Raw genomic sequence first — 13,753 nt, 5'->3', positions numbered from 1 at the left:
CTGCAGAAATCTGTTCTACTGCTATTCTCGACAAATTAGATGCTAAAGGACATGAATAATAAGGTTACGTTCTATTTTTTAGCTTCAATGTCATATTAACAATAGAATCCTTCATTTTCAGGGTTGACTGATTATACAACATGTAAATTCTGCTGGAATTCGTTCATGGAATTCTTCTTAATTAGATCCATTCTAAGCAATGCAACAATACTTGAAAAAAGTAGACCCTCAGCATTATGCAACCAACGCTTTGCTGAACAGTTGGTACAGTGTATTAAATCTGAAATCCTCACCTGATCTTCCAAATAAACTTCTGGTCATTGTAGCCAAAACCTCCAAATAATAAAACCTCTCTTCACAAACATTAGTCTTGTCCACTTGTCCTACATTTAAAAATTCTTTCATCAGTCCCAATGCAAGGAGAGTTGAAATAAACCATAAAATAACATTCATTCTCGTGATGAGAGGGTGTGAACTGTAGGTGCAAGTAATTAGATTCCCTTCGTACTATGTTTTCATCAAAGTGATCCATCACAGGAGGATTTCCTACTTTCTTTTGTGATCATTGTGGCCTTGGATGTTCAACGGTCAGCCATTAAAGAAGTAAAGGTTGCAGTCTGTGCAGAGGAAATGCACAGATACTATCAATCTGTTTCCAAGGCTCTTGCATCAGAAAGGATCTGGAGGTGAAGGCGGGGTAAAAAGTTTACTGCACTGTAGGTGCCAAACAGTGCATTCAATGCCTTCACACCCCACCGCCTCCTCCATCTACATGACAATAGCCCCCGCTTGTTGACCTGGTATGTTCCACTTCCACAGATGTGGTGTTGTTGTCATTTATCATTTCTTTCCTGTCACTTTGTCAGGCCCCCTCTTTTGCTCACATTTTACCAGCTTTGCTGTTTGATTCAGGAAGAAGAGAGGACTGCTGGAGTGAGTAGGAGGAGGTGGCGTGGAGAGCGGGAGTGGGTACGGGGGGCTAAAGGGTAGTGGAGGGGGGACACATTGAGTTTGCCAGTTCAGGCAGAACGATCGACAGGAAGCCAGGCAGGAAGGAAGACGAGCCCCTACCCATGAAGTGCCATTGTTTGTGTGATGTGACTTGAAGCGGCCAAAAATGACTGATGGTGGGCTTCTCAGCTGCTCTGACCCACTTTTCAAAGCGTCACCAAACACATGGCCTGCTGCAGATGGAGCGCACAAAAGGAGGAGCTCAGATTTTCCCCACAATGATTAATTTAGCTTAATTTTGGTACATAGTCCACATCCCAGTATTTTCAGATTACAGAATCCACTTGGCTTCAATTTCCAGTTGAACCCAAATTGAGTAAAATTGATAACTCAATTTAACTCTAAGCAACTCTAAATAAAAATGTTATTTTTAAAGAAGGTATATTTGTAACTGATTTTCTCTACTGAAAACTCATTGTGTGCTTATGATGTAATATGCAATATCTGTTGAGAGCCAAGCAACAGGAGATGTTGCTACAGAGCCAGGGTGCCCAAGTCCAGTCTTCAAAAGCTACCGTGCTTCCCTTATCCAACACACCAGAATCACCTGAATGTTTTGTTAGCAGGCTCCTGCAGAACTGAAAGACCGTTGATGAAGGATGAAGTGTGCTGACTACGATGGTGGAGTAGGGCCATTGTAGACAGAAAAAAAAGAGTAAATTTCAGCCTAAATAACTATTTTTTAAAAAAACAAAAAACACACAAACATTTCTAAGAATTAAAAATCAATATTGTTTGACTTTTGGAAATTCCTGGGTTTTTCTTTAACATTTTTGAGATTAAAATATTTTTTTTCTAGCAAACGTTCAACTTTTGAAACAGAATTTTTTTTTTTTCTGGAAAATTTCTGAGATTAATGTCAGAATTTCTGAGTTTTTGGTGGAAATTTACTTTTTTTTCTACCCACAGTGGCCGAAATACGCCGTCATAGTTGGAGAAAGAATTCATCCAGAAGTTTCAGAATGGTAGCTCTCCTGTTCAGGGGGTGTTGACCCCTGCTTTACAATATGGTTGCAGTCTCTATGGTCGCCATTTGTTGGATACCACCTCTCCTGCTTCAGGCTGATCACAGTATTATAATTTCACAGTATTATAATTTCACGTCCAGTTGGATTTATATGGGTTGCCATGGAGACACTCATTTGCGTACTTGAAAGTAGGAAATATATTACCTTGTTGCGTACGAGCCAATCACCAGCAGAACAAAACAGTTGTTTGTTTTGTGTTATTTTTTCTTTTTAATCAAATATATTTGGGATATATTTTTGCATCCCGATCAACACTCCGTTCCAGTAGGTGGCGCTTATCCTGCTGGACACGTTAACACCAGAACCCTTGTGTTTTTCCAAACACGTCCCATGTTGCTAATGAGCGCTTCTAGCTAGGTCATTCAATGACACACAAGAAGAGAATGGACCCATTTAGAGACGAAGAGACAAGATACGTAGTATTTGTGGTGATTAACAAACTGCACGCAGGTGTTGGGGACAGGAAATGGCAACACCAACACAGACAGTTCAAGAAAATAAAAATATAACCAAGTAGCCTACGCACAAGAATTACCTTTGACATTTGGTGAGTGTTTGAAGTTTATTTCTGTCTAAAATCCTCAAACACAATCAACAAACATGGATTTACTCAATGTCACGATAAAAGTGTTGTACAAAAGTATTCAAACCGATCAAAATGAATATGTTTTAATGGGATTTCTATGTAGAACAGCAGGAAAAGTAGTGAATAGATATGAAAAAAGGGTTGGTTTTAAAAATATTGACAAATAACGCTGTAAATATAAGTGCAGTTTACTTGCCCAAATCTATCACAGCGTATTGTAGATAGGATAAAAGAAGTAAATGTTAGCTGAAAAGCTCAAATTTAGCTTAATCTAAGAAGTTTTATAGTAAAAACTGTTAGTTTTTTTGTGTTAAAAATAAGTTATTAATGGTTTTTAAATTTCAGAAACAAATGTTCTTCAAAATCCCATCTGAAGCCTAAAATATTTATTGCTTTTCAACACGTCTAACTTGTAAAATGTAAAACTTCCATCGAGGAAGGTAGTATATTTTTTTGCATTTTTTTTTTCTTAAGCAGTGGCAGCTTGTTTTTCCTGGTTAATGAATGAATCAAACCCTTCCAGACAAAAGTAATACTTCTTTTAACATGGAAAACACCTCTCAAGCAGGAATCGCATTGCGAATTCAAATGTAAACAAATTAACTCCCCGGCTGCCCATCATGCTCCTGTACAGCTCAGTAATTGGGTTTCTGCGGCCACAGAGCGCACTCCCACTGAGAGCAGTGGTTTTTATCTTTCAACAGCTGAGATGATTTTCGGGCTTCATTTTTCCCCAGTGATGCATTTCTGGTTCAGTTACACCTGTTGATGATTTCAAAACAGACAAGAAATTGATTGCAGACATTTTGTTTCATGCTTTGCGGCTCTTTCCAGGCGTCTTTCATCGTCTCAGGAGCAGCGCAGAGAATGTTTGGGCCCATGGGAATCCAGCTGGGCTCTAAGATAATTTTAAGTGGTTCTGTTAGATTTCCAGGAAAGGTTTAACTTAATTGTTGAGAAAATATTGTGAAACTACTGAACAAGATGTTTTTAAACATAAATAGACAAACTGTTGTGTCTGTGTGCTCAGGGTGTCAGGAAGCAGTTTGCCAGGACCTCCACCTGGACTACAGCAGGAAGATGAACTCTGCTGGCTCCCATCTGCCCACCACTCCACCACTGGAACGGTTCTCTGGCCCTGTCGGGCTCTTGGCCTCATCCTCGCTGACTGAAGATTGGCCAGATGGCGTTATCTATGGACCAATAGGGCGCCTGGATCCATACCTCATCCCACAGGTAGCCTTTCCAACAGATGAGCCGTAAAAAGAAAGCGGCTTTTATTAAGGGCCAACCAATAGGAGAGCAGGGATGTGATCCACCAGTAATATGGGGCCAACCTGTATTTTCTGCTGTTGTTTGAGGTAATTCTGGGGTTAGTAGGTGTGTTTGTATGAAGCTGTTTAACACTGGTTAAATATTTTTGAATTGACACAACTCGTAAACTGATTCTTAAAGTTTAGTGTTTTGTTTTCCTAAAGGAGAACCATGAATGTACTTGAGTTTAGGCATAGTACATGTACTAGGAGTACCTGATAACTTCACATCCCTCTACGAAATCTGTTTTGTTTTTTAAAAAAAGGCGGTTCTGGACATTCACAAGAGGATAGTCAGGAAAAGTTTGCATAAATATGAATTGCTTGGGAGGATTTTATACTGAAACTGAGTAGAAGTTATTGTAGCAGAACAGGCAACTGAACTTTAGGGTGTGCTAATTTTTGTTACACAGATTTTCCATTTTAGCTCCATCTTTGTGTTGTAAATAATGACGGTGTTTGTCCTTCATGCAACCCTTTTCCCCCTGACCATGTGAGCTCTCGGCCTGTGTGAGTCTTTCTTCAGAGCACTTTGTCCCTTCTTGACACTTTTGGAAACATTCCCTTCTCTTTGCTTGGATGAACTTTCTTTCACCCTTTGCATTGTCCAGCTCTATGCAGAAACCATCTGGTATGGGATATATAGTATCTAATATTGTTTGACCCAACATAATGTTTGCAAAAGAAAAACTCTTAAAGCTGTAGTATGTCACTTTTATATAAAATGTTTTATATATTTGTTAAAGCTATCACTGTGTTGTGACAGTGTTGCATGAGACATGAGCCAGATAATCTGTGAAAAGATTGATCTCCTCCTTATGCTATTGCAGTGAAGAAGTGCATCTTGGTGGTGTCAGTCATCCTCGTGAAAGCGCTGCTAAATGTGCTTATAGTGGAGAAACTGTTGCAGGAGAACCGCTTATCTGCCGTCATCGGGGGGTCAGGCTAACTAGCCCTAGCATTCACAATACAAACTGTATCTTAGCAGAGAGGGAGGGGGTCGTGAGCAGCGTGCACTTTGCAGTGATTGACAGCACTAAGACCCTCCTCCTGGCTCTGATTGGTTGATTCTACTTAGCACTGGAGAAAGGCAGAGGAGCTGTTTTTTGTTTCTTTCACAGATTACCTGCTCATAACATACTGTCATGACATAGACGGTTTCAAAAAATATGTTAAAAATAGTTTTTATAAAAGTTACATACTGCAGATTTAACTTTTATATCCTTCGTTTTTTACATCATCAACACCTTTTTCTCCACCTCCCCTCACTGTGTCTGTCCAGCAGGGACTCAACAGGCGGCCCATGTTTGTTTCCCCTCTGGTCTTTCCTGATTTTTCTGACCAGCAGATTCCGGTCAGCTCTAATCTACTCGTTAATGTATCAGCTAGAAACCCCATTTGACACACATGCTTCCACTTTTCTGTTTGTTGCCTCCCACTAAAGTCAGCTTAATTCGTCCAATTTTGCCTTCATTAGGCTGCGTCTCAAGCTGCGGGGCACAGGTAATGCAAAGCATTTCCCCCTGCGGCTTACAGGTCCTAGCTTTGGTTGCTAGGAAGTAGAAGAGTCTCAATTGCAGCCATTTCCTCGCCAGTGTACCGAGAGGTCCTATTACCGCTGTTTAGGTCAGGGCAATTGGTGTCATTACAGGCAGCCAACTTCCCTCCACTGAAGTAATGAATTAGCCCAAGCTATTTCTGCTGTATGATTGCAGTTGCCAGGGGAGATGACTATGAAGTGGGGGGATAATTATGGTATGTATCCCTGAGCGGATGTGTGTGCTGCTGCGGGCCAGCCACGGGGGCGGTTTCCACACTTGTGTAATGGCTTAATGTAGCTGCTGACAGGCGGCTGGGCAACATGGAAAGGTGCTACTGTGCTCTGCTTCTGGACTGTGACTGACATGTCGAACCATGCCAACCTGTTTCAGCCCCGTGGCTCATTTACTCCAAATGACTCAATCTGACTTCTAAGAGTCATTTTTGCTCAGAAAGGCACACGAGGGGAGAATAAAGACTGAATAGAATTGTTTACAGAACCTTTTTGAGGGTAATTTATCTGGTAATTGAGGGTAACTTTATTTTATCGGGTAACAATAAATTTGGCTCAAATTTAATTAGGAGTTCCAATTCTCTTCAAGCTGTTTGAGAGAGGTAAGGAAACTATTAACTGTTGGAACACTTATGAATTACACCTACAATAAAAGAATAAAGAACTTTGCTTGTGCAGCTCATTTATAAATGGAAACGAGCAACCAGGAAATTTTATTCTTTTACACCAACTTCTGGGGATTCGGTGAAATAAAACGTTATGGCTGTAAACGTGATTGACATATCCCTTAATGCCTTTAAAATTTGACCCTGAAAGTTTTTTTTTGTGTGTATCCGGTCCAGAGAGCTTAGGCAGTGTGGTGGGTCCGGATCCCGTGCAGTGTTGGTGCAGATTTGCACTCTTAAACAAGCAGCACAGGATATTCCACAGATTGCCTGATTGAATTAAAGACACAACGGATGGCACCTGGTTCAGGCAACAAAGTGGCACTTAGAAATGTAGATAACAATATAAGAGGAAAGGAAAAGGGTGGGTGATGAATGAGCATAGCCATAAACTTACTGGCCATTTTATCTGCAGAAATACTCTTATGACTCTGCAGTCATCGGGTGGATCAGAAATGGACAAGAAACGGAGCTAGCTTGACATGTTATTGGCTGACATTTGAAAAGCAGCCAATCCTGGAGCAGCATTCATGTTCCTTGTCATTGATTGGTTGCACCGACAAGAGCAGAGATGAGAAAGACCGTGGATGTTAGCTTCCAGGGTTAAGATGGTTTCCACTGTGCATATTAGTAAGTCTGTTCACAAATTTTGCGCGGACGTGCAATTTTTACCAGGCATTGCAACTTTTCTGCAAATCTGACCAGTCACCTTAACATTTTCTGTATATCCTTCTTTTCTGACCAATTGCTGAAACTACCAATCCCTATAGCCCGTTTATAGTTGCACCTCCTGCTTCACAACGTTGCTGCATGCAGATTATGTTAGCTAGAGAATGATTAGTTAATTCATGCCAGTGTTTTATGTTAAGCTGCTATTTTAATAGGCAAAAATAAGTCCCTTCAGGATGATGCAATGTTTTTTTGTGACTGTTATGGCCTAAAATAGCATATTTTAAAGCAACTTTTTCTAAAAGTTGTGGTCAGATTTTTTACTATAAAATGGTTTCTGGTCAAATCTCTCATCTCTGACACTTTGCTCGTTCTATTGTGACAATGAAGATTTTTATTTTAAATATGTGAAAAGCAATAGTGAGCATAACTTGTGTACTTAAATTAAAAAGGATTGAGTTTATTCCTGACTTTCATTTAATAGGTCCATGGACCTATTACATGACATGTTTAAGTTCAGGTATATTTGGTATTTGATCTATTAAAGCAGGTCATAAATGTTTTCTAAAGAAGTTCAAGTATTTGTGCATTTTAGCTCTTTTTGAAAGGTTATGGTTCCTAATCCCCTGTGAATATCAGGCGTCCACTGCGTTCTGAAACATACACATACATGTAAATAAAGGAATAAACCATTAACCTGCTGTTGGGAATTAACTTGCAATTGTCACACAGCCAATATGGAGTAAGTATTTCACTAAAGCCTGGTAGTGTTTATTCTACTCACATTGTGGATATTTTTTTAATCATTGTAAATAACTCCAATCAGTAAGTGGCTAAAGTAGCAGTTTTTCAAAATTTGGTGCGTCATATAAGAAGTTATAAACTAAAGAAGGCATGCCAGCTTTTACAAATTTGTTTCAGAAAACTTGAAGGCCAGCAACCTGAGGACTGTGGCTCACAACTACATTACAAGAGCAATGCATGTTCATGGCTGGAAGGGATGAGTAGAGGAGGGGTGGGTTGTTTTCTGAATGGGATGTCGAGTGCTGCAATAAGAACCATGCCAAAATAAAAGGCTTCGCCAAACAAAGAGGCAGACAGGAAATAATGCCGGTCGAGGCTTGTTGGACCATCTATGGGCTCCCTTCCAAGCCCTGTAACCAGCTATAAGTCTCTTTATAGGGACAGCTCTGAACAGGGGGCCCTGTCGGGGGCCAGGAACTTTTACATTTCCGCTTGAATGCGACCTTAGCCCAAGGCTGAGTTCAGAGTGCACTTTCCAGTCATTTGATTTAACTACTCTGTATTTGATAGGGTGGCCGTGGAGCCCAAGACCCAAGATTGTATTTAGATTTTCAGGCTTTTCTTTTTAAGGAGTCTTGTTCCAGGCGAAGAAATGCACAAAACCTTCTAACTTGGGGCTGTTTTGGTGCATGCACATGTGCACATTTAAGTTCTGGCTCTCTAGCATTCCCTTCACTTTCTTTCTCCATCCTGCAGATCATATCTCCTGTCAGCATGAGGAGAGGGGAAAAAAACCTCTGATTATTTCACAACACAAACACCATGTGTCTGGTGAATCCACATGACTGTCATTCTGCTCCTCTCTGCATTTTACTTCACTGTTGCAAAAAAACTTCCCACTGTTGACAATTATTGTACATTTGCAACAACTCTGCCACTTTTTTTCTCTTGTTTTGGTTAGAAATGAGCTCCATCTGATTTTTCTTCTCTGTATCTAACAAGAGTTGGAGTGTGTTTGCCCCAAAGTTCAGCCTCATCTTCCAAAACCAGTTGGAACTGAACCAGGATTCTTGCATATCACAATCCCACGTTGATTTTGATCAACAGATGAAAGAAATTTTGTCAACTTGAAAAAAAAATAAAACAAAAAATCCCCAGAAAAAAACCCCCCCTGAAAGCTTGTAGCCTCATGCTACAGCAAAGTAGTACTGCAGAACAGCCCATTTGCAGAGCAGCTGTATATCTTACCAGAGATCAGTACTAAGCCAAACTTTCATCCTGTCTCTGCTGGTACAAGCCACTGTTGGTGGTGTCCTGCCAAATGGCACCAAAAACGGCACTGGAGCCTTCACACTGCCACCTGCTGGTCTTGAAGTTACTTTCTTTCTCTAAAAGCTTAACCATGAAAACATAACTTTAGTTTTGACAAGCAGAGTTGAACTCAGGTTGCTAATTAAATACAGCACAACTGCTTCTGAACTGGATTTTTGTTTTCACTTCATTTAATAAATGTTTTGATTTTGATGTCCTTTTTAGTAGTTAAATAGATGCATAGTTTTAGCAAAGTAATATTTTTGCTGAAGATGAAAAATGTTTTCCTGCAATTAAATTGCATCTTATAGTCAGAGAAAATGTTTCCATGTTAGTGCAGTCAAGAAAAAGAAAAAAAAAATTAATAAATAAAAATTTAATAAATTGATTTTATTCACAATGATGAATTTCAGGAGTTTTGCTAGAGTGAAGCTTGCAGGGTTATGTGAACACAAGATGGAAAGACATTAACAATGACCACAGAGAAGCAACTCCTGTTGCCCATGAATTGCAGTCCATTATTCTGGTTTAAGGCCTGGTTTACACATCGCTGGATATCTGGGAAATCAAACTGATTTTTATGCAATTTGGTCTTTCATCCACTCATAAACTCTGTTTAATATCACAAAGAATTATTATTAATAACAACTCTGAACATTTGATAATTATCCTTATTTGTGTTTACATATGTACATTAGAAACCGGAGATTTACATGGCTGCATATTAAAGACTACAACAAATAATGCAGCGTGACATCATATTTGTGATGATTATTGTTTGGCCATGCAGTGGAGGAAAACTACAGCTATCAGAGACGTGTCGATTTTTACTTAGGTTCAGATGCTTTTTGCTTGTTTTTCTTGCACAAGCCCAACCCTGCTGCTCCAATATATTGAGTTGCAAAGGAGAAAGAGCATTTGGAGGTCAGTTGTTTTACACAAACTATCCATCCCAATATGGAGCTTGCTTTGCTCAAACTTGGTTTGACATGATTCCTAATCAACGTTGTCTTGTGCCTTATTAACTTTATTTCCTAACACGATATTTAACAGTTGTTCAATCTCTCCGTCTGTCCCACTCAAATGAACCTCGTGGCGCCCAGTTTCATTCTTAACAGGAAGTTGTGGTTGCTTAGTGATTGTGATTGGCTGACATAGGTTTCGGCTTTGCCCTATGGGTTTGGCAAGTTTAAAACAACTCTGTGGTTTAATTCAGTGAATTTGTGTGGATGAATGCTTTTCTGAAACTGATCTTGTGTGTACAATTTAGATTTTTAAACTATGTGGCGGAGATATATTTTTACAAAGACAAAGGTTTGTGTGATCAAGGCTTAAGAAAGATTATTCCCAGGAGGGAAAACTTTAAAGGCAGCTGACAATCTTCCAGTGATTGGATGCTCCAGAATATTCAACCTCAGGTAAGATCATCCACTGCTAAGATGAAAAAGAGCTCCATCCCAGTCTCTGCAGCCCTGACGCAATATGCTTAAGTTTGACAGGAGAGTTGGAGGAAAACCGAACATGTGTAGCATATTTGAAAGGATTATATTATTTTCCCCATCACTGGCATTAAAATTTTCCAGAACTATGCAAATTGTGTATCTTTCTTTTATTGGTAATTTAAGGCTGGGTTCAACATCAAATCACTGAGCAGCACAACTGAAGTTATTCCAACCCAATAACACCAACCAGATAAAGACAAATAATTCAAACTGGGCTGTGTTTTTCAGAGCAGCTGCCTGTAAATTTATGGTTTGAAAACAATTTGACCTTTGGAGGAAAGAGGATGAGGTTAGCATGGCAGCTTGACGGATTCTTCTACAAGCTGTTGGTAAAATAAGACAATTTCATGTGGTCGGGAGGCCATGTTGTTCTTGCTGCTCTGGAGTGCTGCAGCAATTAGTACAGCCACCAATTACACTGCCTGCATGATAGGGATGCAGCATGTCTAAGTTATAGCATGTGAGAGAGGGAGAAAAGGGCATAAGTGTGTTTGTAGATGTAGACGTTAAACCTCATGGGACAATTTTAAAACCACACTTGTAGTTTCAAAAGACTGCTTTGGCAAATGTTTGTTGTGACGAGTGAAATATGTGTTTGAGCGTTGCCAGTAAACAATTAAGAGCTTTCAGATGCAGGAAACAAAACAGTTTCCCATGAATTATTGGAGCTCATAATGCTGCATGGTATTTAGGAGGAGAACAATCTGTTCCCATTATCAATCAAACCGAAAGATTACTCAATTCCATTCAAATTATCATCATGGGGTAAAATATTACCAAACGTGTTTTCTAATGTGTGCAGAAGTGCTACAAAAATAAATCTGTCTGCAGTGAGAAGGAGGTGGTTATTACTTTCAGAAGCTCAAAAAGAAATTGGATTTTTCCTCTGAGGAAAGACATCATTCAGCATTTGGTTTACATGGGAGGGAAATACTGGAAAAACCGATTGTAAATTTTAATATCAAATGTTAAAGATGGTCACCACTAGACGATTTTTCCTAACCTTGTCATCTTCCATCAGCTGTCTCCACACAAACCATCTTCTGCTTCCATCTCACTCTGTCCTCTGTCACATCAACACTCTGAACATTGTGCTGAGGTTTAACGTAAAGAAAAGAATACGAACACTTCCTGGCCGAATGAACATTGTCCTCCTCACACAAATGAGATGGTAACAAGAACTTCACTTGCTGCCTCTCTGGTCAATATAATCTAAACACCTTCCAGATGATTTTAAATGTGCAAAGTCTTAGATTTTACTGTATATAAACATCTCAATGTGTGGTTATTCATTGATAACCACACATTGGTGTGTTAGAGACATACTAGGATTGTGAATTATTAATGTCAAGAAGTTTGAGATTGTCGACCAACTAATCACTGGAAATATTTTACATTTTGACAAGATTACAACCACAAACTTTTTATTTCTATTTTAAAAGGTTCTATTATGTTATCAGCCACAAGGTTGCAGATAAATGTTGTACACATTTCTTTCGTCCTTTCAGATTGGACGGTTTGTAAAGCTGCATCTTTCGTATTGCATCTTTTCTACCAGCTTTGCCTGTGGAGAGGTTGACATTTTTGCCTATTATTTTTGGATTAAAGCTCAAACTCAGTGAGATTGAAAAGTGTGTGTCAACATCAGTTTTAAAGTCTTGCCACAGTTTTTTCTTTAGATTTAGGTCAAGGATTTAACTAGACCCTTCTTGAATAGCCATGTATTGATCTCATTGACTCTATTGCAGCTCTGCCTGTATTTTTACAGACATGATCTCAGTTTCAAATTTAGTTATGTAATAGATTATCTTGTGTTTTGCTCCATCCACTTTCTCAACTCTGACCAGCTCCACTGCCTCTGCTAAGAAATGGCATCCCCACACCATGACACTGCCACTACCTTGTGTTCAGCTTGGTTGATTTTATTCAGTATTGGGTTTTCCTCACACATTGTCTTTTTCATGTTGGCTGAAAGTTCAGTCTTGATCTTCATCAAGCTAAAGTGTCTTCTTCTGGAGTACACAACCTTTTTTTAAATAAAATACTTTGTTTAAACCCTCTCTACTTTTGCTGAATATTGTCTGAGATGATCCCCAAAATGCTTTCTGCACGCACTGGGAGTTTTAAGTGGCACAAATTAATTTGACATGTTTTTGTACTCTAGGAGTAAACTAAAGCAACCGGGATGAATCCAGGCAGGAAAAATGTCCAGTTTACCATTTAGATCTCACTGTATTGCTCTCATTCAACTTGCTCTTCTTCCTCCTCTGGCATTGCACCACTCGACCTATCCTTTGGTTATTTGACACTGCAGGAGACGCCAGGCATTCAGGGCATTCTTTGTCCCTGGAGAGGGAAGGGGGATACTGGGGGCGAAGCAGCGATGGGTTGGGGTGCAGGAGGTGAGACAATGTGAGGGGTTCCCCTCTGTTCAGGCTCAATAAGACCCACTTTAAGCACACACACATTTTATGCCCAGCTCACGGAAGAGGCGGGGTTGAAGGCAGCAGGGCAGTATGGATTTAGAGGAGAGGAAAATAGAAACTGCACCAGACCACTACCACCACCGTCCAACTTCAACCCCCCCAATTTAAAGTTTCAGAGATGCCAGCATGCCCTCTTTCAATTAGAGAGCACTTCTCTTCACGAACCCAACCTTAATGTAACTGTGTTCCTACAACTTTTCCATTTCAAAATTCCAGATAATTTGGATTTTACTATTTCTATTCATGTGATGTTTGACTTTTTTTCTGCTACTTTTAATGTGTTGCTTAAAAAATATTTTTAGCTACCTTTCTGACTAGATACTTGGAATTATCTTGTGAATGATGGTAAACAAACTATCCTTGCATTGATTTTTTTTTGGCTTAGATTTGCTCCACAGCATCAAAAGTATAGGTTTTAAAATACACCCATCTGGCTGGGAAGATGCTTGCTGCTTATTCAGAGATGCTGATGGTCAAAATTTGGTCAAAAACAAGTACTGTATTTACAAGCCTATTTCTTGAGTTTTAAATAAGAAAATAAGACATCAGCAGTAATTAACAAAGCAACATCTCTCTGATTTGCTTAGAGTGTTTAGCTGAAGACTTGACATGATGGATGAAGAATCGGCTGTTTTTCAGTAACCATGTCCAAGCTACATGTCAACGTCCGAAGCAATGGGTGTAAAAAAAACTAAAATCCTGTGAGATCATAGAGAAGCAACACATGAAATCTGTGGGTTTTAAATGAGTGATAAAAACAACATTCCTGTTTGGGACTAATTGGTGTGTCTCTTTTTGAAAAATGTGGATTTGAAGCACTGAATTTATTTGGATTGATAGTAAATTATAGGAGCGCAAAATTAATCCACAGCGTTCACAGGATAAA

The 13,753-nt window shown here is 39.4% G+C and overlaps 1 long non-coding RNA gene across 1 annotated transcript in view; it reads left to right on the top strand.

Annotated features, from left to right (window-relative positions):
* Positions 1-2,170: 2,170 nt before the first annotated feature.
* Positions 2,171-13,753, top strand: part of LOC103471882 (uncharacterized) — a 104,873-nt gene continuing 93,290 nt past the window's right edge. Inside the window, exons 1-2 of the long non-coding RNA XR_534753.1 lie at positions 2,171-2,586; positions 3,656-3,861. This is a non-coding gene — a long non-coding RNA (uncharacterized LOC103471882). The remainder of the gene's footprint in view (positions 2,587-3,655; positions 3,862-13,753) is intronic.

The sequence above is a fragment of the Poecilia reticulata genome, linkage group LG10, assembly GCF_000633615.1.
Source record: "Poecilia reticulata strain Guanapo linkage group LG10, Guppy_female_1.0+MT, whole genome shotgun sequence".
In the NCBI taxonomy this organism is placed as follows: Eukaryota; Metazoa; Chordata; class Actinopteri; order Cyprinodontiformes; family Poeciliidae; genus Poecilia; species Poecilia reticulata.
The sequence above is the reverse complement of the archived record's forward strand: the minus strand, read 5'-3'. Positions and strand labels throughout refer to the sequence as shown.